Genomic DNA, 24,135 nt, shown 5'->3' with positions numbered 1-24,135 from the left:
TTCTCTTTCCCACATTAATATAATAATAATAATAATAATAATAATAATAATAATAATAATAATAATAACGATTTATTTTAGCTGGCAGAGTTAAGACCATAGCAGAATTAGCCTAAGCTAAAATACAAAGACTGTTAATTTATTTCAAATAATGTTACATAATAGAGAGAGATTATTATGAGACAATTTTGAAAATACAGCGCTATCAGGATGCATGTCTAAAGGAAGCAGTAACAATGTAGACAGTGATAGTTTAAGTCAGTATGATTGGAGTGAAATACTAAGAAGGTTATCTTTTAAGCTGTATTTAAAAGTGTTTATTGTCTTGCAGCCCCTAATACTTTGCGACAAGGAATTCCATTGTCGCGAGATGGATACTGTAAAAGATGATGAATAACAAGATGTTCTATGAAGAGGTATACTTAGCGTGCCACAGATAAGTGATCTGGTATTTACGTCGTGGTTAGAGTGTAGATAAGAGCAACGAGACGAAAGGTACAGTAATTTGGTGTTGAAGTATGCAGAATTCGAAAGAGTAAAGACAAAGAGTGTAAAGTTCTACGTTCTTTGATTCGGAGCCACGAAAGACTTACGAAGGACGGTGATATGTGATCATATCGTCGGATGTTGCACACGTATCTGACGCACATATTCTGAACTCTCTGTAACTTGACTGACAGTTCAGAAATTAGGTCACTTAACAGAACGTCACAATAATCGAAGTGCGGAAATAGGAAATTAACTATAGTTACCGAAATCAAATGATGTTTGTAGGCTGTGTAAAAATGTCATTCAACTCCTTCCACTAGTTTATGACAAAAATTGAAACTTATGTCTCAGTGTATTCAATTGTTCTTTGAGACAAGAATTATTTTATATTTTATTAAAATTATTACATTTTCGGTAGAATAATAAAGCTTACAGGCTATGTTCACCAGAGTTTCTTTAATCTGTCTTTAAATTGTCAAATAGATAGCTTACAAACTTGCTGAGATACAGAGGAAAATGTGAGCTGCTGTATTTTATATCTTATCTCAAAATACATCGCCCTCAATGTGACTTGATCTCGCGACTTTTATGGAGATCATTCTACTGTTGAAACCTGAACGTTCATCCTGGAAGGTGTAGTGATCATGGGGCAGAAAGATTCTGCAAGAGATCTGCAATCATTGCACATAAAAAAGTCATAACCTCAAAACAAAGACAAGATAGACATGGGCGTGTCCCGGCGCTGACTTCCGGTTCCGCGAGGAGGCGCCGGACGTGACAAGCGACGACTCAGGAACTGCATCATAAGCAACGACACTCTGCTCCGCTTTTTTATATTATTTATCAATACACTCGACGCTTCCCTTTGTTGCGGTGCAGGAAGTGTGCGAGACTTCGCTCTCGCCATTAGCAGAGTCGGACGGTGGCCGGACATAACGTGACAGTCGGGGATAAAGACGCGGGACGCGGCCAACTGATGTAAAAACAGGAGCTTCCGGGAGCGACGCGCCAGATAAAACCTATTCTGTGTTAATATCCAGTCCGACGCCCTTCTAAGGAAAGCGCATTCAGCAGATCCCTTCAAGGATGCTTTAGTGTTCATTTAACTTCTTCTAATTACAGAAGAAGACACGCAATGGTGTGTTCTTCCACATAAATCAAAATAAAAGAGCACGAAGTGAATTTTTATGAAGAAGTTACTAAAAAATCTGTGGCAATATATTGTGTATATAAAATAATGTAAGAAAATAATACAAAAATATCTATTAAGTTAATTACAATAATTTAATTCTGTTTTTCCAAGAAGTTAAGGTATATGTACACCTTTACATACAAAAAATTTTGTTTTGCTCTGTAAAATTTTTATACAATTGAGAATGGTACCAGAAAGAGGATGAAGTGAACAGATCCCTTGAAATTATGTCTAAAGTGTTTATAAAAATTATTTTGTTGATAATTTTGACATACAACTTAAACATTATAGCTCATAAATTTAAATTTAATTTTAACCTTTTGACATATAGTGTAAGTTCATTACTTGACTGCACAAGTTTTTAATACCAGGCCATAGATGCCAATAGCTTCATATACACGTAAAAGTGTGAGATTTCAGTTATCTATGTAAATAAGTATTTTATTTTATGTGAACCATTTAACCTCAAAGTTATGACAACTTTATATTTGTAAAATGCCTGCATGTGCATTCAACTACTAGATCAAAATGTACCTGATTAGTCCCTCACCTAATTTCAAAATTGTTTGCTTAAGGATTCACCTGAAGATGACTTTTTGTACAAGTCTAAAACATTTGTGACCTTTAAATTATAGTATGATGTAACAGAATTATTTTCTGACTTCACATACTGATAAGTGTTTTGACTGAAAATATAAACTATTATCGAATTATAATTATAGCTCATGCAGTTTTTAAGATAGAGCCACATCTTTTTCACTGTTTTACAGCTAAAATTATTCGTTAGTACCTGACATATGTTTTATTTTTAGTTATATTAATTAAATATTACCATATATGTAACTTATACTAATATTTTATGTTGCATAAGTCATGTAAAAAATCCATAGATTAATTACATTAATGTTATTTTACTCATTGTTAGGCACTAGAGGACATTTCAAGCTTCAAAATGACACCAATATCTTCTTTGTATCACCATATTTGGCTGAGATATCATGTTTAAAAGAATTAAATATTCTAAAATTACTATTTACAGGAAATGAGCCACAAAGTTTCAGAGCCTAGAAGATTCCATCATCATATGTCACCCCTTAACCAGCTTCTTTCTGCCTCTCAAATACCTCCTCCTTGTTTTAATTTCAGGTGTCGAATGTTTTTTTTTTTTTTTTTTTTTGTATTTTTGTCCTTATTTTCCTTTGATCCAACAAATGTTATGTTTTATTTAACGATGCTCGCAACTGCAGAGGTTATATCAGCGTCGCCGGATGTGCCGGAATTTTGTCCCGCAGGAGTTCTTTTACATGCCAGTAAATCTACTGACATGAGCCTGTCGCATTTAAGCACACTTAAATGCCATCGACCTGGCCCGGGATCGAACCCACAACCTTGGGCATAGAAGGCCAGCGCTATACCAACTTGCCAACCAGGTTGACTGATCCAACAAATCCTGCGATGGTGTTTGTACCAGTGTTTATGCCCATCCTCCTCAGAATTTTAATTTTTACTTTTGGACTCTTATTAAAATGACGTACAACATCACTGTCACACAAATTTACAGTTTTATGACTAACAGTAAAAGATTATAAATTACTTAATTATGTAAAAACATTTTTCCAATCTAATGACCATGCCCTGATATCAATGCATCTATTTTGGGACTAGAAAGAAGTTTATTTTACAAGCAATGCTGGACGAGGGGATTGGCAGCTACGAGGATCACTCCAAAAGTAATCCACAATATTTATTTAAAAATTACATTTTTATCCTACAGCTTTGCTATTTTCATAGAATGTAGATACATCCATACACCTTTTTTCAACCTGTTGTGAATGTTTCCCACTTTCTCGATCTCACAGCACAGGAACTCGATAACAGCAAGTTGCTTCTGACGAATGTCAAGTACAGCAGCAATCTTGAAGAAGAGCCATCATGGCGCCACTCACGGGAACGACTTAAATTAAATGTGAATACAAGGGGGAAGGATGTATCTATGACCTCCATAAATTGCAAAGGTTTAGAATAAAAAATAAATTTAAAAAAATGTTGTGCATTACTTTTGGATTGATCTTCGTAGATGTGACCGTGGCTGATAACGCAGAATTTTGAAAAAATGGGACTTATCTGAAAAACCATAAGGCATAAATCGAAAAATCTTATATTAAATGAAAGGGGAGAAAATTCCCTATTAAAATAGTTATGTTTTGAAAATTCTAATGTTTCATCATTTTTTGCGTTTTGTGGGTGTACATATACTACCTTAAGGGGCTAGATACAGCTTACAGCAGTAAAATTTTGGAAATATCCAACTTTTTTCCTCCATTACTGTATCTTGTACAACAATGAAAATTAGTATGTGTAAAACACTGTCCTCCTGCAATATGAAAAATATATATATATATATATATATATATATATATATATATATTTCTATGATTTAAAAAAAATACTTTTTTTTTTCAAAATTCCGCTCACTGTGCAGTGATGAAACTTTACCCACATAACTAAAAAACTATCCAACATTCTGTGATGAATTTTTTTGTGTGTATTTGTGAATATCATATCTACAATATGATGCAAGCTCACTTCTCTATATTTGATAGATTGTCTGATAAAAAATAATTCATTTTAAAAATGGTCAAATATCAGTATTTTTTCTAACACAAAATAAAAAAAATATTTACTAAGCAATGTATTTGAAAGAGCATAATATTGTAAACGTGACTTTCAGCAATAAAATAAAGGAGGGAGAACATGAAAAAGTTTACAAGTTATGAGGGAAACGCTTCATCACTGCTCAATGAACTACCACCATTTTGAATTAAAAATATATATATATATAATTTTTTTAAATTGTAAAAATATTTTTTTCATATAGCAGAAGGACAGTGTTTTATATATACCAATTTTCATTAATGTGCAATATACAATAATGGAGGAAAAAATGTTGAATATTTCCAAAAATTGTACTGCTGTAAGTTGTACCTAATCCCTTAACAAAAGGTGAGAGATTTTAAGGATTGGCAGTAATTAAGCTCTGTGCGTTTATTTTTCAGTTTTGATGTAGAACTACGTAGGCCTATATGAACGGTCACCAGTCTTTCAGACTGATCTCCAGCGTCATCTGTTCTCGTCCTCCCACTAATACTGTGACTATGCCTCGTATGCCAGCGAAATTCGTTAGCATGACGTCCATCGAAAATATCTTTGAGATTTACATCTGACAAGATAGAGAAACTGTCCAAGTTTACGCAACAAAGTTTGAAAACAGCTGCATGCCTAACTTTCGTTTGTTTATTGCTAAAATAAGCCTGGCGCCATTTTGTAGGAGAACACGCCATGGCCAATATGTAGACACCACAACAGAAAGTTCAGTGTGTGCTATGGCTAGCAGAAAAAAAATCTATTGCGCGAGTACAACGCCGTGTTCTTCGTACATGAATAGGTGGATCGGAAGACGAAGATCCATTGCCTGGCCAACCAGGTCACCCGATCTGACCCCCTTGGACTTTTTTTTCTGAGGCATTGTGAAGGATGCTGTGTACCAAAGAGGCAGAGCTAACACTTTGGAGGAACTGAGACAACGCATCACAAATGCAGCTGCGCTAGTGACTCCACAAATGTCACAGAACTCTTGGCGGGAGGTTGAATACCGTTTAGATGTCTCAGAACAACTCAAGGCGTACACATCGAGTTGCATTCAGCATTCTCCGAAACTCGGAGAGTTTTTACATCAAGTTATGTAAAATGGTATGTTAATAAACCATTATTTACACTTGAAATTATCACTTATTTCTCGATCCCTCTAAGCGGGACACGGTGTATATTGGGCATTTCATAAGGAAGCAGTCATTTGGTTGCCCATCAACAACTGGGATTACTCAAAGAGAGCATATCGTACGTCATATCGTTTGGTAGACATGAAATTCTATGAAATTATATAATACGTAAATATGAAATTGTAGGTATAGCTGGAATTAAATTCGTAATGTTGAGAAAAACTGGACAACCTCAGTAAAAACCTCATTCTCCGATATTTTGGGCGCCGGATATCGAACACAAGCGCTCGGATTCATAAGCAAGCTCTCTAATACAAACCTACTGGCGGGGTCTGACAGAGGACAACACTGATCCGTCACATTCTCGAAGCAAATTCAATATTGCGAGCATAGAGATTAATTCTATCATGACGAACATGTTATGAATACCCCTTTACAGCACGCCACCTACACAACATGTCATGTAGTTGTGTTGCCTATTCGTCGCACACGTTTGAGGCTCTGGTGGGGTAATCGTGGCCGTGGGTGAGAATTTCAAGAAATTGCATAAAGGTGATGTAAGGCTGAGTTCACAGGCGGCAAGGTACGAGAAATTCGAGGACAACATGAACCTCAATCCATACCGCCTAATCTATATTAAGTAATAAATTACGTAACTCTAATTGTTGTTTTATGCAATGTAAATGTCCGATTATTAAGGAGTCCTCTGAAGTTAAATACTAAGGCATAGTTTTCAACAATCATTTAAAATGGAACAAACACATTAATTACCTTTGTAATAAATTACGTAAAATAATATATTATTTTGTTTTATTGAGGAATTACTTGTCAGTAAGTTTATTAAGCATAATATACTTAACTTATTTCAATCTGTAATTATGTATAGAATTATAGGATGGAGTAGCTTATTTAAAACAAATTTATTTATTACAGAAGAAAATAATTAAAATATGTCTCCATTAACCTATTGATTTTCCATCTCAGAAATTGTTTTTAGACTTTAATGTTCTTAAAATAGCCTATGACATATTTATTATATATAATTTACTTACTTTATGTCGCTTTAACTTAGAAAGCCATATCGCGACAATACATAAACAATTCTTACAGTTTACATAGAGTTTACTGTATTACAATAATCAATATAATATTATTATATTGTAGTAATAAAATTCATACATAAAAATCGAAATAATTTTGAATTGTATTCTCATAGCTATGAAACAAAAGATATGAATTCTTTAAGATTGTTTGAACCGAAATGCAATATTGTTACAGTACTTAATCATAGTAGTAATTTAGGCCCAAGAATAAACACAAATTTATATTTAAATATATCCTAATCTTGTCAATTCTAATAGTTCTAGTATTAAATTTAAAAAGTTATGTATGGATTTTATAAATAATGAAAAATTGTAAATTTAAATTTGTATGTTCTTATTGTGTAGTAAAACGGGCTCTTGTTCTTGACCCTACTATCCGTTTCGAAAGAAACATAAATCAGGCCACCGAAGTTGATATTGAGAAGAAGTCCATATATGAACCTTGTCTGCCGTATCTTTCTCAAAAGTACAACGTCCCTCTTAAACAATGGTCCGTCATTGGTTTGCTGTTTGGCAGTAGAGGTTCAATCACAAAATTCACATGGAATTATCTTAAGGAACTTCACATTCCTTTTGATTATGTAATGTCTATTCTTATAAATATTATCAAGGATTCTCTTCAAATATTACATCATCATCTCTATTTCAATTAATCAACTTACATTTGCCTTCAACAATTAACTTTTTTTTTCTTTAATGTATCACATCACATTATATTGTACATGTTTATTGTATTCAGGACCCTTGTGGTCACTCAAAATTCTTTGAGCTGATGTCTATAATTTAGAAATTTATTATTAAGACAAGTTTTATTATATACTTCTGAATTTCAATTCAGGAATCCGCTTCTGAGCACGAGTTCTACTCTTTCAGGGGTGAGCTAAAGTTTTTTTTAATATCATATTTTATGTTACAATTATTACAAATGTTACAGAAATATAGAGTAGAGGTTTTCAAAGTGAAGCGATGGATGAAAGTGTTCAAGAAGAAAAATAGAAACGCAGTCTAGTTGGTTAAGTTAATTTTTTTATGCTGCTCTTTTCGCTTTGAGTAATTCTCGCCGAAGGGCGTCCAGAAACGTAGACAATTATTAGAGATGGTGCTTTCTTAAGAAAGCCATAGATGTGAAATGACTTCAAAATACAGCTGTCATTTACAGCGCTATTCAAAATGATGGAAGCACATCCAGATACTTATTACTAAAGCTCAGATTTCGTTACCCTACTCACTATTGTTATCTGCGCAGCAAGGATATTTTCAAATTTAAAGAACTGTAACAATACTTCTTTCCCTGCAAGTGTAATCAGGCAAAGAATCTTGTAGGGCAATAAAACACAGTTCTCTTTTGTAATAGATATAATATTATTTTGCAGAATTTTCATGTCGAACTTAACAGATTAAACTAGATAACTTAAAAAAATATCACAAAATACATAAACTGAATACATTTCTATGCATAACAAAACTTGTAATTGGTTCACGGACTTAATTAAAAAATACAAAATAAATATATTATGGTCCATCCCAGGAATCTGTGGAGTAACTTCGCGCGTATGGGGCGGAGTCTATCTGTGCCGGAGTGTATTGCGGGCAGCATCAGCTCGAGTCCGCTAAAGGGGTAAGATGCTCGTGGTAGAAGGTAGTGTAGAGTTCGGATAGAAATTATCCCCTCCTACAAGCGATTGCTCGCTTCATTCAAGTAATGCCTCCCCCCAGAGTAGTCATTGGCTCTAGCCCTCCCACATACCACTTACACAGAAGTCATGTTTCGTCTTTCTACTCCACAGATTCCTAGGACGGACCATAGATATTAGAAATTAAATAATCTATTATTATAATTATTATAATTATTATTATTATTATTATTATTATTATTATTATTATTATTTACTTACTTACTTACTTACTTACTTACTTACTTACTGGCTTTTAAGGAACCCGGAGGTTCATTGCCGCCCTCACATAAGCCCGCCATTGGTCCCTATCCTGAGCAAGATTAATCCATTCTCTAGCATCATATCCCATCTCCCTCAAATCCATCTTAATATTATCTTCTCATCTACGTCTCGGCCTCCCCAAAGGTCTTTTTCCCTCCGGCCTCCCAACTAACACTCTATATGCATTTCTGGATTCACCCATACGTGCTACATGGCCTGCCTATATTATTATTGTTATTATTATTTCTATCATCAACATTATTATTGATGTATGTAAAATTTATGTAGACTCTACTGGACTGTACCCGAGCACGAGCATATGCTCATTTCGGGTATCTATTCAAATGTACCATTTCAAATGTAAATTATGAATAAATTTGAATTTTAATTTTAATTTTAATGTGCAACAAAACTAGTAATTGATTTCACTGAATCTAAAACATAGATAATAAATACATACATACATTAACTACATTTCTATGCAGTCGGTCTGGGTGGCACAGTCGGTAGAGTGCTGGTCTTTTATGAACGAGGTTGCGGGTTCGACCCCGGTCAAGGTCGATGGCATTTAAGTTTTCTTAAATGTGATGGACTCATGTCAGTACATTTACTGGCATGTAAAAGAACTCCTGCGGGACAAAATTCCGGCACACCGGCGACACTGATATAACCTCGGCAGTTGCGAACGTCGTTAAATAAAACATAATTTACCACTTTACTTCTATGTACAACAAAACTAGTCACTGATTCACTGAATTAAAAAAAAATTACAAAATAAATACATTTATACATGCCGGGTGTTTCAGAATTTAACCGAAGAAACTTAAAGGTTTGCGCAGGGGTCCTAGGTATGTATTTTGAGAAAGGGAACTCTAGTGCTGTTAAATCTTCTCTATACCTCTACGCCACTGATAGAAGCATTGGATTTTTTTTAATTTACGGCAGTGGGATTCGAACGTTCTACTTTTTGGCCTAAGATCTGACGAGTTATCGGTTACACCACAGCTTCCTGTCAATAATTCTCTTCTAAAATAGGTACAATAACGAAAATGATTTAGGTTCAAACAGAAAACATGTCTCATTATTTTCTTACAATTTTACAAGTTCTGTAAAAGCCAAATTCTGAAAACACGATTGATTAGTTTTCAACAGCTGGGCTTCATCAAATTTCTAATAAGGTTCGAAACCATTCCATTCTCCTACTGAATTATGAGTATCATAATACTAAACAATTTTAATAACTAATAATTCAGATATTCTTTGTCGGAGACCATGGGTTCCCTACTCGAAATTGCTTGTCTACAACCCCTCTATAACCAGATACATTATTTTTCGGTTGAATTCTGAAACACTGTATAAAAATTAATAATCAGTTCACTGAATTTCAAAAATTACAAAATAAATAGATAATATTTCAAATCATGGTATACAATAAAATTAATCACTGATTCATTGGTCTCCTTTACAATAAAATAATAATAATACACATTCTGAATTAATCAAACGACAAGCTTCTGCGACGCTCATTCAAACAAGCGCGACGACTGTCGTTTTGATATTCTAGTTGGCCTAGTTGGAAGTGTTCGCTTAGGGTAAAGTTGCCTATTTCCGTGATACCCCTAATCCCGTGATGCTTTTTAAAAATTGAATGTCAGTCAAAGCTTTGCCGTTCGACCATAGCGCCAGACATCTTTCTCGAAAGAGTGTATCTTTCACCTACTTTTGAGACATCGGTGAACTTCCTAGCAAGATACCCAATCCCGTGACATTCTGTGAAAAAAAAACGTATCATGGAATTAGGAGTATCATGGAATTAGGCAACTTTACCCTATAGCTTGTTGTGTCAAACTCCAGCTAAACTCATCATACCGTTAATCTGTTTCTAATAGCTTGCTGAATGAAATCCGGACTCTTAAAAATTAACTATTAATGATACAGTAACTTGGTATGCATCAATTATTAGCTAAACTCACAAAGTTATGGTTTCACTGACTCGGGAAATTTATTTCATACTTGCGTCGCCAGAGGGGACATTGTGGCAACATGGCGACAACTCAACGCAAGTCATTTCCTTCTGCAGATAACGAAGACAAACTCAGCATCAACGGTGGACGCTCGTTCAGTACTGTGTCCCTTTCCCAATGACATGGCGCTTTGCCACATTTCTATAATCAAGTCCTCATTTTTCTCAATGAACATTTGCCACATCGTTAGACTAGACGTGCTACCGCCATTATCTGACACACCTTCCTTGTCCTCCCACGTCACCGGACCTGACTCCGTGTTACGTATTCCTTTAGATGTATGTGGAGGATGCAGTCTATACGTTGTCTCTTCCATAATACCTTTAGTAATTGATAAAAAGGATCATTACTAAGTTTATATCCATATGTAGGGATATGGTAGAAAGAATGTGGCATGAATTTTACTATGGGACTGACGTATGCCAAATGACAAGGAGTTCTCACACATTGAGTGTTTATAGGATGTCAATCAAACCTTTAAGAATTTCAATAACAATTAACGAATACCACGATATTTTAGCATTAATGTTATTTGCAAAAATTGTAAACAAATGGACGATTGAGAACGTCAAAAATAAAGTACTATTTAGTGCATATTCTGCATTAATTAATATAGTGCAATGTCTCTGCCATAGTAATCAGCCACTGTACACTCACCTTGCTTTACAGCACTGTTTTGAATTATGTAACAGACATGACATGGAGTAACAGATCTGACAGGTAACAGACATGACAAAGCAAACAAGCATGTGCGAACCTAAAATGTTTTTGCTTAAAAATCTTCAAAATAGCAACTTAACTACTGGACACGTGTACTATTACGTCCTCTTGATCTTGACTTTATATGTTATTTGTAGAAAACATAACACAAACAGATCTGACAGAGTAAAAATGCACGCTTAGACTAAAACACAAAGCAAGAGTTTGACACACAAACTCGCAAAATCAAAATGAGTGAACATAGCAGTACAATCAAAATGGGTCTTTGTGCGTCATCTTGGCTTGTACTGACATCTGTGGGATTTCTTTTTCAACTTGTATCCATAGGAACAGAATAGTGTAACAGACCTGACTTACTTGACTAGAGTAATTATGTAATCATATTTAAGGAAATATAAACCAAGACATAAATGAAGAACTTTTGATAATACCAAATGTTTCTTTGATTTTTTTCTCAATTACATTATTAAACAAACCTTTATCTGGACATAATCATGCTCCACTTTAAAAACTTAACTAATATGGACACTGCATTTTAGCTGCCAGTATGATAATTTTATTTTATTCTCGTGAAATATTTCACATGAAGGAAATAATTCTTGTGACGTTTACTACATAAGTATTGAAACTACTCACTGTTAGGAATTTATAACTCTATCCTTATAAATGCAATAATGGGAAGGGTAAGAATTGATTGACATCATTTTTATACAAATTCTGCAAATGACCGAGCTACTTTATAATAAGCATATGGAAGTGCTTCCATCACTTTGAGTTATTCTGTATTTTCGTTTTTCCATAATCAGTTAAAAATTGCTGATGGCTTTTGAATACCGTACTCTCTAAATTCTAAATCACAAACACGTTAAGTTTATATATAATTAACTGTATATGACGGAATATTTATTTCTATTTTCCCACTTTTACAATAATTACTATTTTAAATTATTATCGATTTCGAACTTTTGAAATGTCGAATCTTGCCAAAGGCAGAAAGAGCGACTCCTCCCCTACCAAACGAATGATGAAGGTCTTTAAGTAAAAAGAAAACATAGAGGGATTAAAACAAACCGTAATTTCACAGAACAAGGACTCAGTAGTAAAGTATTTATGAGAAAAATTATCGGAAAATAAAAGAAATTAGTTCCAAGATTCACGTTATTATACTGGAAACTGTAATTTTGGTCTCCAAATTGGAATAATCCTCTCTCTTCTCCGCAGTATTTTTGGGTGATTGTATCGTTGAGTCACGCACTTGACCAAATGATTTTACACAGTCACGCAAAAGAGCACGGCCTGCTTGAAACACACAAAGAAACAAACCTTGACCACCCGCACCTGAAGTCCTACGCCATTGTCAAGGTGCAGACTGTGGTAATGCTTGCATATGCACGCTCGTAAACGCAATTAACACGCAAGTGCACGTTCGCATTAGTTTTATTTTGAATAACAAGAATACACTTTATGCTAAATATTTCACTCTGCGACCTTGGAAACGATTGCAAAGACCTAATATCTGCTAAATTCAGCTATGGATCGTGTGGTAATTTGAAAAAAGAACACGTTCTAAATTATATTTCAACAGATTAAAATACAATGCCGTTAAACCTATCTATGTCGCTACAGTGTTGAGATATTCGTACATAAGAGTAGTTACATTTTATCAAAATATGTGCAATAGTGTCATTGCTGGATACAGGTAAGCTACACACACTATGTAGAAGTGACAACATATGTTTTTAAATAAAACACATACACATATCAGTCCTCTAGAGCAGCGTTTCTTAAACTATGGTCCGCGAACCACCTGTGGTCCTCGAGTTCTTCCCTTGTGGTCCTTCAAAAAAGGCAGAAGAAAAAATAAAATTCAAACGAATTGCGTATCACGCTATAGCTGAAAATCTCAGAGTTCGGAAATGGCACATGGCAATCGCATTTCACTTTCTCTCCCAGTACTAATATTTTATGAAATTTCTTATCCTACTCGTCTACCCACTTCCCACTCTACTCTCAGCAACAAAAGAGGGTTTAAAGCATTATGAACGTGGCGTTTCTCGCTATCTTCTCCTGCATTGTGTCGCCGAGCCTGTAACCCAGCCAGGGACCACCCGAATTCATAACAGAGGACCAAAGTACCGACCCCTTTCATGTATTGATGACTTTCTTAATAGTTTTTCCAACACCCAGTCTCTGCACATTGAAGTAGGCACATACTGTACGTCGTACACCAATAGCAGAAAGTGTCAAATTGCATCTTTATTTGTTGAAAATAGGGCATGTTTCTGCATTAATTTTTTTATTTGTTTTTCCAGATGATGACATAAGAAATTTTAGACTACGCCTATTTTAAAATCCGACTGGTTTACGTTTTACACTTGCGTGTTTCGTCTCTAAGTGTCGTTTCAATTTCGCGGGTTTCATACACTCGTTTAAAGCACTTCGTAACAAATGACGCACCGAGGTTTTGGTTCAATCTCATTGCCACATCAAGTAAATCCAAGTTTCAAATAACTCTTGTCATATTTACGAAAGAATTTTTCTTTGGATAGCTACCACTAGGATTAGATATTTCTTTAATGGCACTGTAATTAATATATTTATTCACACACAGCTTCTGAACTATTAGCACTGCCTAAATGAAGCATATCGTTATGTTCCTTTTTTTTTTTTCAAAGATCCGGATTGAAGCCAGTTTTCTATTATTTATAATGGGCACTATTTAACAGAGACATGGACAACTACTAGCGTGTACCAGATAAGAAGGATTTCAAACAACTAAAAGCTAACAGGCAAGCGATGAATCAACAATGCATAGAATTTGTTATATGTTACTTGTGATTGGCTACAAAAAATATAGCCTAATTATAAAAGTATTATAATTAATAAATTCTATTTTAAAATTCAAGTATATACTGGTATTAAAATATGCTACAAAAATGATAAATTTGCTTTCGAAGGGAACAAGAGTAAGGTGGTCCGCGCAACTGTTCTGACATAAAAATTGGTCCCCACTTCAAAAAAGCTCCAGAAACGCTGCTCTAGAGTCATAATTCACTATATCAAAAAAAATCTTATTCTTTAATATTTCATAAACTTATATAAAATAAACTATTTTACTTAAAACAGTCATTAATGTTTAGAATTATATTAGACAGTATATTCAAAATAATTACTGCCAAATGGTAATTAGTGAGATGTAAGTTTTTGCTTAGTTGTCAAAAAAACAAGTTTTTGGATATTGTGAGTTATAATTCTATAGACTATGAGTATACATATGTATTTATATGAAGAGTGCAAGGAAAAAAAATCAACGTCATTGCCTAATTCAGTATATTACTGTAAAATGTATGTCATCGTTGTTCCTGCAATAACTCCTATGTGCAAAATATGAAAATTTTCAGTACGAAGAAAAAACACATTTATTCTTCTATGGCAGTTATGCATAGGAGATTGTGAATTCTTACATTTTCGAAACAAAGAAATATAATTACATATAGGAGATTTTATTATTTGCTGTATCACTATTTAAATTATTTAATAGAGCAAAAATCTGTAAATCGATAAATATGTCACATAGGAGTTATTGCCGGAACAACGACGATGTATTTTTCTTATCAAAACTGGTCAAGAAGAATTGTCACCACGGATACAGTCACACCTTTTCCTTCTTTTTAATTAAGAACAGCAATAAATTTTACAGTAATATACTGATTTCGATGATGACATCACCCTTAAGAGAATTATGACTGATTGTTTTTTCCCTACAGCGCAGTCAAATTGAAGTCGGGCGCAGTCAAATTGAAGTTATAATTGTGATCGAATTTAATAATTTAATTTAATTTAGGTATGACTATTATTATTATTATCATTATTATTATTACATAATTATTTCATTGCTGTTATGAAGATAAAAAGAATTGTCATTGTATTATATGAATTATGTATTATATTGTATTGTAGTATTCTATTGCTTTGTATTGTATTGCATTAATTATGTTATATTCATAACAATGTAGTAATTTTCTAATGGCCTTAACTCTGCCATTAAAATAAATTATTATTATTATTATTATTATTATTATTATTATTATTATTATTACACTTCATATACAGGTCTTACCAAAAGTTTAAGGTCACCCCTCCATAAATGATGTTTCGCTCCTTTCTTTATACTTAAGTGAAACCCCCCTAATATTTATACAGGGACTAAATGCCTGTGAAAAGTGAAGTTTTTACTACAAAACCAATCTGTCTATGTTTTAAAACTGTGGATTATACAAGAATTTGTCTGCTGTGAAATCTATTGAAAAATTACATATTTTGAAGCAAAAAAATTGTTACTCCACAATGGGTTGACTTAGGTCAATGAATTTTGGAATGGAGTTAGATTATCTCCAGTCATTCTTCCACATCCCAATAATTTGTGACTTCACGTCCACACTCACAGAATGTCGGCCTACTTCCATTTTTTTTCAAGGAAGAAATACAATATTTCCACACTTGTAGCAAACTCCACAGCTGATTACTAAAAATGGAGGGAATAAGCTGATTGACTAATGTTACTCTCCCAAAGTTATGATGTAAATGGGAGTGGCGGATCCGGGTCCATTTACCGCGACTTTCAAGCTCGAGAGAATTTTAGAAAATGGCAATTTTTCCTAAAGGAAAAGCAAAACAATCTGGAATACAATGCCGGCACGAACTGTCACAATTTTTTTAGAGAAAAAGCAATAATTGCAAAATAAGTCTTCCAGATATGTCTAACTCTATCCCAAAATTCACAGATCTAAGTCAACCCATTCTGAAAAAATCAATTTTTTCCTACAAAATATGTAATTTTTCATGTAAAGTTTCATAAAAGACAAATTGTTATATAATCCACAGTTTTGAAAATAAAGACAGATTGGGTTTGCATTATAAACTTCAAAATTCACAAGCATTTGGTCCCTGTATAAACATCAGGGAATTTTACATAAGTATAAGGACAGGCGTGAAACATCACTTATGGAGGGGTGTCCTTAAACACACACACACACACACACGCACACACATAAAGATCATTTGAATGCCGGCCAAGATACTGCAGTAAGATTTATTATTGGAAGCAATAAGCGAATTGATTATGAAACATTGATATGAACAAGATATTTATAATAAACAAAGACTTTCTTGTCATGGAACGAAAAAAAAAAATCACTGATGTACTGTTTAGTTATTTCAATAAATAAACAATGACTCCCCTGTGTTAAGATTATAAATTGTTAATGTCATGTTACCTGATTACCTGGTTTCGATGTTGTTTCCATCATCCTCTGAAACCTAAGACAGTAGTTCCTAACCTATTTTGACTGACGACACACTTTACTGAACGCCCACGATATCTCGAAACACTTATTTTGTTTTTATTAATAACGATATAATGACAACAACCAGTGACTTTTTGTGAAGGAAAATGTGGTGAAACTCTGTATAGAATATTTTATAGTAGACGGGGACATGATTACTGTTCACTGCGCGGGAATTTTGTCGTTTTTATTCTCCAATTCGTCCAACTAAGACTTTCAAGGACTAAGCAGAATTCAAAGAAAAATTAAATTAAAAACATAGTTATTCACACGTTTTGCTTGCATGATCAAAAATGTAACAAAAAGGTGCCGGAACGTCGTTCCAGCGTGTTCCGCCAGAAAAAAAAAAGCACTGATAACTTCTTTGTAATGTTGGACATCCACTATTGTAGATAGGTCGATGTTAACACGCAATCGAAAATTCTTAAAAAAAGAAACAAGCAGCAACTTGAGTGGAATTAGAAAAACACAAACGTATGTGTGAACAATTCCAACCTATCTATGCTGGATGTCCGATAAAATATTTTTATTATCGTTTTTGAAAACTCACCTATTTAAATTAATGTGAAGTCTGTACTTGCTGGGTTGCACAGAGTTTCTCTATACTGTCCACAGGACACGTAAATCATCTTCAAGATGCAGCAGTCTGTCCTTTATTTAGATTTCACTATTTTCATAGTAGAAAATTCATATTCACACAATTATGACGTTGAGAACAGCAGTTCTAAATGTCTTTTTAGTTCAATCGGCACCATCAACTGATTTGACAAAACATTTCCACATATAAGACACTCAGGATTTTATTTATATTCATCTTCATGCCACATAAAACCATATTGCAAGTATTCATCACTATATTTAAGAAACGCAGTTACGTTTTTGTGAACCCTGAAGGGAATTTCCGCGCACATTTGAATTGTTATCTAATTCTAACCCAGAGCTTGATTCAAATTGTCTTTTGCGAATTAAAAATTAGTCCATGATAAAATCTAAATAAAGCACTTTTCATAAAATTTCACGAGAGAATCCCTGCGAGGGAAGTATCGTCTTTGCGGGGTAAGAGAGGTAGGCTAGTATCTCAGCATCTTTGAAGAAGCAGGTGGTTGGGAGAGGTATCATTGGCCGAGAGAGACAAACAAAGCTCAGTCTTTGGCCGGTCAGTTGCCTGTCGGAGATTGGTTATAAGAGTGGGGGAAAAACTCACATTTCTTGTTCGGATCTACTCCTGAAATGTGAACAGTATAACTGTTTATGTACTTTGTATTACTGTAGTACACACCACGAAAACCATACTGAAACTGACCACTATGTTCTGACGATTCTAAACTCTATTTATATACGTGGGAAGAGTAAACGAATTACTAAACATTTTTGCAAGTGTTCACGTTTCAATGGTAAAGTCTGTCTCAAAATAAAATATACCAATATCAAAGACTTCGTTGTAAAGAGACTTTCTGAACGGCATAAAATGTATTTGCAAAAAATATGTTCTATACAGTAAGTGTAAATATTATTTTCAACATCACAAAAGAATATTGTATTGCTATGAAACGCGTAAAACCTGTTATAAAAAAGTACGTGATGCTTTTGAAGTAACTCACTGCTGAGTCACTAGCCGAGAAGAAACAGCATACTGAAGGATACACTGGAAGAAATGGTGAATGGTACAAAAGTTCGGGGTAGAAAATGGTGTTTTTTTTGCAGTGAGAGATCTGCCCATGGGCAGAAAACTATGAATGAATGAATGAATGAATGAATGAATTACTGATCTATGTCGCTACTGAATCAATGTATAACTCACCTTTACACACAGAATTATCATAGACGACTGGAGTGGTGCTTTGAACGTAGGTCACACGCCTGTCGTACTGGTAGCACAACAGACTCTTTGGATCATAAAGTGTGACAACACGTTAAACATCAATGCACAGGAAATGACTCTTAGGCTAAAATTGGATGTGGTGAGTAGATGAGTCATTTCACCTTGAAAATGTTCAGAAGTGGACACTTGTTATTGCTTTTATACTAATAGTTTAAATATATAGAGATCATTACTGCGAAATCCAGGATGAAGAGAATGGGTTACACAGGAAACCAACGTTTCTGTTAAGTCTTTTTAACAATTAACAGGAAAAGGCGATTGTTTATCTTATAATGTAATCAAATGGTATCATTCCCCCTGCCTTATTTATTTTTTACAGTAGGCGTAAGACGAGGTGTCGGATGACGATTAAGGATGTGTTCACACCGGAAGGTTTTAGTGAAACTTGCTCATTAATTTTTAGCAATAGGCTGAAGTATATTTTTAGATCTTAATTAAGAAAATAAGGTGTTTAAATTTCCTATCTTATTAAAGGAAAACATTCATAGTTAATACCACAGGAGCTTTTACATTTTATCAATAAATGTTTAATCCGAATGGTTACCGTCTGAGGTACACCGGTAGCCAGCGCAGTTGGTTTTCGTGGTGTGTACTACAGTAATACAAAGTACATAAACAGTTATACTGTACACATTTCAGGAGTAGATCCGAGCAAGGAATGTGAGTTTTTCCCCCACTCTTATAACCAATCTCCGACAGGCAACTGACCGGCCAATGACTGAGCTATGTTTTTCCCACTCGACCTCTCCCAACCACCTGCTTCTTCAGAGATGCTGAGATACTAGCCTACCTCTCTTACCCCGCAAAGACGATACTCCCCTCGCAGAGATTCTCTCGTGAAATTTGTACAGTACTAAAAAATATTGGTAAAAGTTTTGAAAATAATATCCTTAATAAAAATTTTACCTCCGATTGAGCTTCTGTCTGACGTTATTACATCAAAAGAAGGCACTTAGGATAATGTTGAACAGAAACTATAGAGAGATTTGTAGACCCTTAGTTATTCAAACTAAAATTATGACAGTGTATAATTTATATATATATATATATAATTTATAAAAGGTAAAAGGTAAAGGTATCCCCGTCACACGCCATGAAGGCACTTGGGGGGCATAGAGGTAGAGCCCCATGCTTTCCATGATCTCGGCCAACGAGTTAGATACTATAGAGAGGCTGAAGACCTCTGATAAGCGCTCCCTGCGGAGGCCATCAGTACTATGGATCGTTCCCTAAAAAACATGGCGGTCTATAATACCGCCAGCCTCCGCAAGGAGCGCTTATCAAAGGTACACTGTAACGAGTTGGTACATGTATTATATTTTTCAGATACATCAATATTTAATTTAAACATTTCGCTATAGGTTTTGTAAAAAGCTGATTTATAAATGAAAAAGTAATAATTAAGACTTCAAAATTTCCAAAAATGTCTCATTCCCTCGGATTTAAATGAAATGTACAGTAAATCATAATATTCGTTGCTGGATAATTAAACCCTCTCAATACAGGTACCATTTGCCGCAGAGAATTATAAGATAAGACGGACTGAGCATAAGCGAAGTATCTGTATCAATAAGTTTGTACCATCAAGAGTTTAGTATTTATTGTGTTTATAGGGCCTACTCCAATTTTCTTTTTATTAATGCGTAGGGCTCTTTTTGTTATCAAAGAGGAAAGTTAGCACTTGCATCACACACAATTTGTCATTATTGTTCAAAATAATGTAAGAACAGTTTTATTCTGCAAAATCCTCTGCTTAGTTGCGAGACACGTGTGAGATCAATGCTTGTTTCAAATTATATTAGACTACACGATGTCTCCATCACGCGACAATATTTGTTTCAAACTAGCCTATATTAGATTACATGATGTCTCCATCACGCGAAAAGAAGTGTACCTAGCTGTGACTCCTGTTGTTCTGATAACAATGTTAATCGTAAGTATCTGATCGTTTCAATAAACGTGGTGAGTTATGATCATGAGTAACTTTCTATTAGTGTCATTCTTTAATTATTATGTTGCATGCTAAGAGGTTATTTGTTGTTTTAATAATTTCAGTTTTCAAAAGTTCTCTGTGTTAATTCCAATTTCAAATGAATTTTTCTCAATAACTTAATTACTGGATATTTTTTTTAATTTTCGCCACTACCTTTCCTATATTTTACTACTATTAGTTACATACGTCGTCTCTCTTGATATCACCTGGTGAGTACTGAATTACATAATTTCATATTAGGTTAAATTAGCTGTAAGGTAATTAAATTTGTGACGAAGTCAAAAAATTATTTATTTTTCTTCTGCCGATTAAATTCATCCGTCTTTAGGTGCTTTGCTTTGGTTGCATTGAGTATAGCTTGTCATTTAATATCTGGGATATATTTAGTGAAACTAATAAAAATAGGCCTACAGCTGTTATAAAACGTAAAGTTTTGTGTGTATTTTACTTTTTACTTATTAACATAGTCTTAATATGTAACTCAATTCACAATAATACTAACTTCATCACAGTCATATCCTACAACATCCGAGCCACGCCCTTTTGTTTTGACTAACCGAAACATGGCGGACCAATGTTCAATTGTCTTCAACTTTCTGAGGTCTTTGTCCTCTCTATAGTATCTAACTCGTTGATCTCGGCACTAGAATGAGGTGGTGTGGTCGGCACCACGCTCCGACCGCCTTTTACCCCCGGGAAAGACCTGGTACTCAATTTTATAGGAGGCTGAGTGAACCTCGGGGCCGTTCTGTAAGTTTGGCAACGAGAAAAATCCCGTCATATATAATTTATATTCATAATAATTTACATGATTATAAAATAAGGTCACAAATACATACAATTAATAGAAGAAATAATTCAAATGTCCATATACCATATTGTAGGCTCAACTCTAGTGTGAAACATGTTTTATTAATGGAATTAATTTTTTTAATAAGTTGCCTGCATCAGTTAGAAATCTGCCAGACGTAATTTTTAACCGGGTTATACATGAATGGCTAATTGTAAGATCTTTCTATAGCATTAACATAGTCTAATATATACAGTAACGAAGCTCAATAGATATAAATAGCCTATATATCTATAAATAGTTGCTAACCACTAGGATCGCTACTATCGCCTCATTACAGACAATGCGAAATAGTACCGGCACCATCACAACTCAAGCTTCGTGACTGTATATACTAGACTATGATATTAATGAATTTGTTGAGTGTGAGATGGATGCTTCTTTTTAATGAATATGTAACTGACGATGTCATTTTCAGTTTCTCATGTACTGAAGTTTGGCAAATAAAGTATTATTATTATTATTATTATTATTATTATTATTATTATTATTATTATTATTATTATTATTATTATTATTATTATGTACTTCTATTATCAGGCAGTTCATTTCACTTGACGATATGTGTCAGAGGAAGAACAATATTGTTTGTGTTTGATTAGCGTAATATGTAGCTAGTCGGCGATGTATGCAATGGAGGGGGAAAGGAACTGGCCACCCTATCCCATTATCTCCTGGCCTATTGCCTCATAAGTGGTGTTTTCTTGGTATCACTTGTGAGGTTCAGACCTGTTGACAACAATGAAAATTTTTGTTAAGATATTTTAACTAATACTAGTTTAAACTCACGACAAAGAAAAATTCAACGCTGCCTCGATGTGAATCCCAATCCCACTATGTCACTATGATATTAATTTTGTCAATTTTACTAATATGTGTTATCTTAAAATACGTTTTAACTATGAACATTATGTACCTACATGTATAAAAAAAATCCAGGAGCGCATAGCTTCACTATGCCGCATATCTGTATACGGTATGTATTTTTCTGTATGTGATTTGATCCTGGTTGAGTGGAAGAGAAGGCCTGATGGCCTTAACTCTACCAGGGAAAATGAAAACTATTATTATTATTATTATTATTATTATTATTATTATTATTATCTTTACGCAGAACAATGTATGGGTGCGATCACACAAGGAGAACATAGGGAGAATAAGGAGAATAACAGGAGAAAATGCCAGGACAACAAAGAGAACAGAAGAAGAACAAGAGTTAGACAAAGGAGAAGAAAGGACAGACAAGGAGAACAAGGGACAGACAAGAAGAATGAAAATACAAGGAGAACAAGAGGAAGATAAGAATGACAAGTAAAAGATAAGGAGAAAATGGAAAAGTAAGAAGAATATACTTAAAACAAGGATAATAAACAAAAACAAATGGAATTGAATGAGATAAAAGACAAGGAAAACAAGGGGAATACAAAGCGAACAAGGAGAAGAAATATACAAGTTTATGAGAAGAACAAGGGTAATAATAATAATAATAATAATAATAATAATAATAATAATAATAATAATAATAATAATAATAATAATAATTTTAATAACTTAATAATAATAATAATAATAATAATAATAGATTTAAAAATACGAGAAGAATAAGGGCAATACGAAAAGTATGAGAGGAAAAAAGAACAAGGGGAAAACAACGAGGACAAGGAAAATACAAGGAAAACAACACAGATATAAACGTATTTCATCATTTAACATCTTCTTGTCTATTTGTTGTATTTATTTTCTGGGATTCCCCTAAACCACTTCATTAAGCAAAAATAATTAGCCTACAGTAGATATTTCTGAACATAAATTTGAAAACCATACAAATTATTTAAATACTTACTAGGGTTGAAACAATATTACAAGGAACGAACACAGCTCTTGCGCTTGCGCTAACTCTAGTATATTGTTAGTTTATCTCTGAAATACCATTTAAGACTCTAATCTTGGAAAATAACACTTTTGGTATTGTTCATCTTAGCCACAAATTCCGTAGCAAAGACGTGCGATTTACTACTTTTAATTGTTCCTCCACCCATTTATTTCCCTTTAAATCATTCATTCAATCAATTATTTATTTACCAATTTATTTCATAGATTTCGTCGTGTTTCGTGGTTTAAAGGTTCACATGCTTTCACCAAATGTAAGATCAGCTAGTTCCAACTCAGCTGAGGGTAAATATCCTTCAAGAGCGTTAAAAATATTTAACATAGGTTCCTCTGAAAGAAAAGTATATTAACGGCACGGTCTGCTTAAGTGCTCTTGAGTGTACCACATCCTTCACATCCATCAGACATCCTTTGGATGTCATAAGAGATATACTGCTACATGTGAATTTACTTCTACGGAATATGGCAATATGATACTGATGCATGGTTCATAGCGAAAACAGAACAAAATACGGGACACACAGCAATGACTTTAAAAACTGAGCTTTGTGCTGCTTATTTTCCATCGCGCTTATCCATGTCTTTGTACAGATCAAAATCAATTAATGCATACATATTACTCGACCGAGACCAATGCAGTCCTGCAGCCCGGATCGCCACTTATACTGCTCCTGTGTTCGTATAGCGTAATCGCTATAGTTCACATTACGCCCGCGGCTCCACTCGCCTCGGTAGAGTAATACATACATACATACATACATACATACATACATACATACATACATACATACATACATACATACATACATACATACATACATACAGTACATACATAACTGTCAAACCTTTGTAATGAATATTATAGTAAAAGTTCTAAAGTTTCCATTGTTAACAACCAATGACCTTGTTCCGCCATCTTAGGTTGCGTCAC

The 24,135-nt window shown here is 34.0% G+C and overlaps 1 long non-coding RNA gene across 1 annotated transcript in view; it reads right to left on the bottom strand.

The window, feature by feature from the left end:
• LOC138698330 (uncharacterized) overlaps positions 1–18,471 on the bottom strand; it is a 169,417-nt gene extending 150,946 nt beyond the window's left edge. Inside the window, exon 1 of the long non-coding RNA XR_011331833.1 lies at positions 18,391–18,471. This is a non-coding gene — a long non-coding RNA (uncharacterized lncRNA). The remainder of the gene's footprint in view (positions 1–18,390) is intronic.
• Positions 18,472–24,135: the final 5,664 nt, after the last annotated feature.

Source organism: Periplaneta americana, chromosome 4, assembly GCF_040183065.1.
Source record: "Periplaneta americana isolate PAMFEO1 chromosome 4, P.americana_PAMFEO1_priV1, whole genome shotgun sequence".
Lineage (NCBI taxonomy): Eukaryota > Metazoa > Arthropoda > Insecta > Blattodea > Blattidae > Periplaneta > Periplaneta americana.
The sequence above is the reverse complement of the archived record's forward strand: the minus strand, read 5'-3'. Positions and strand labels throughout refer to the sequence as shown.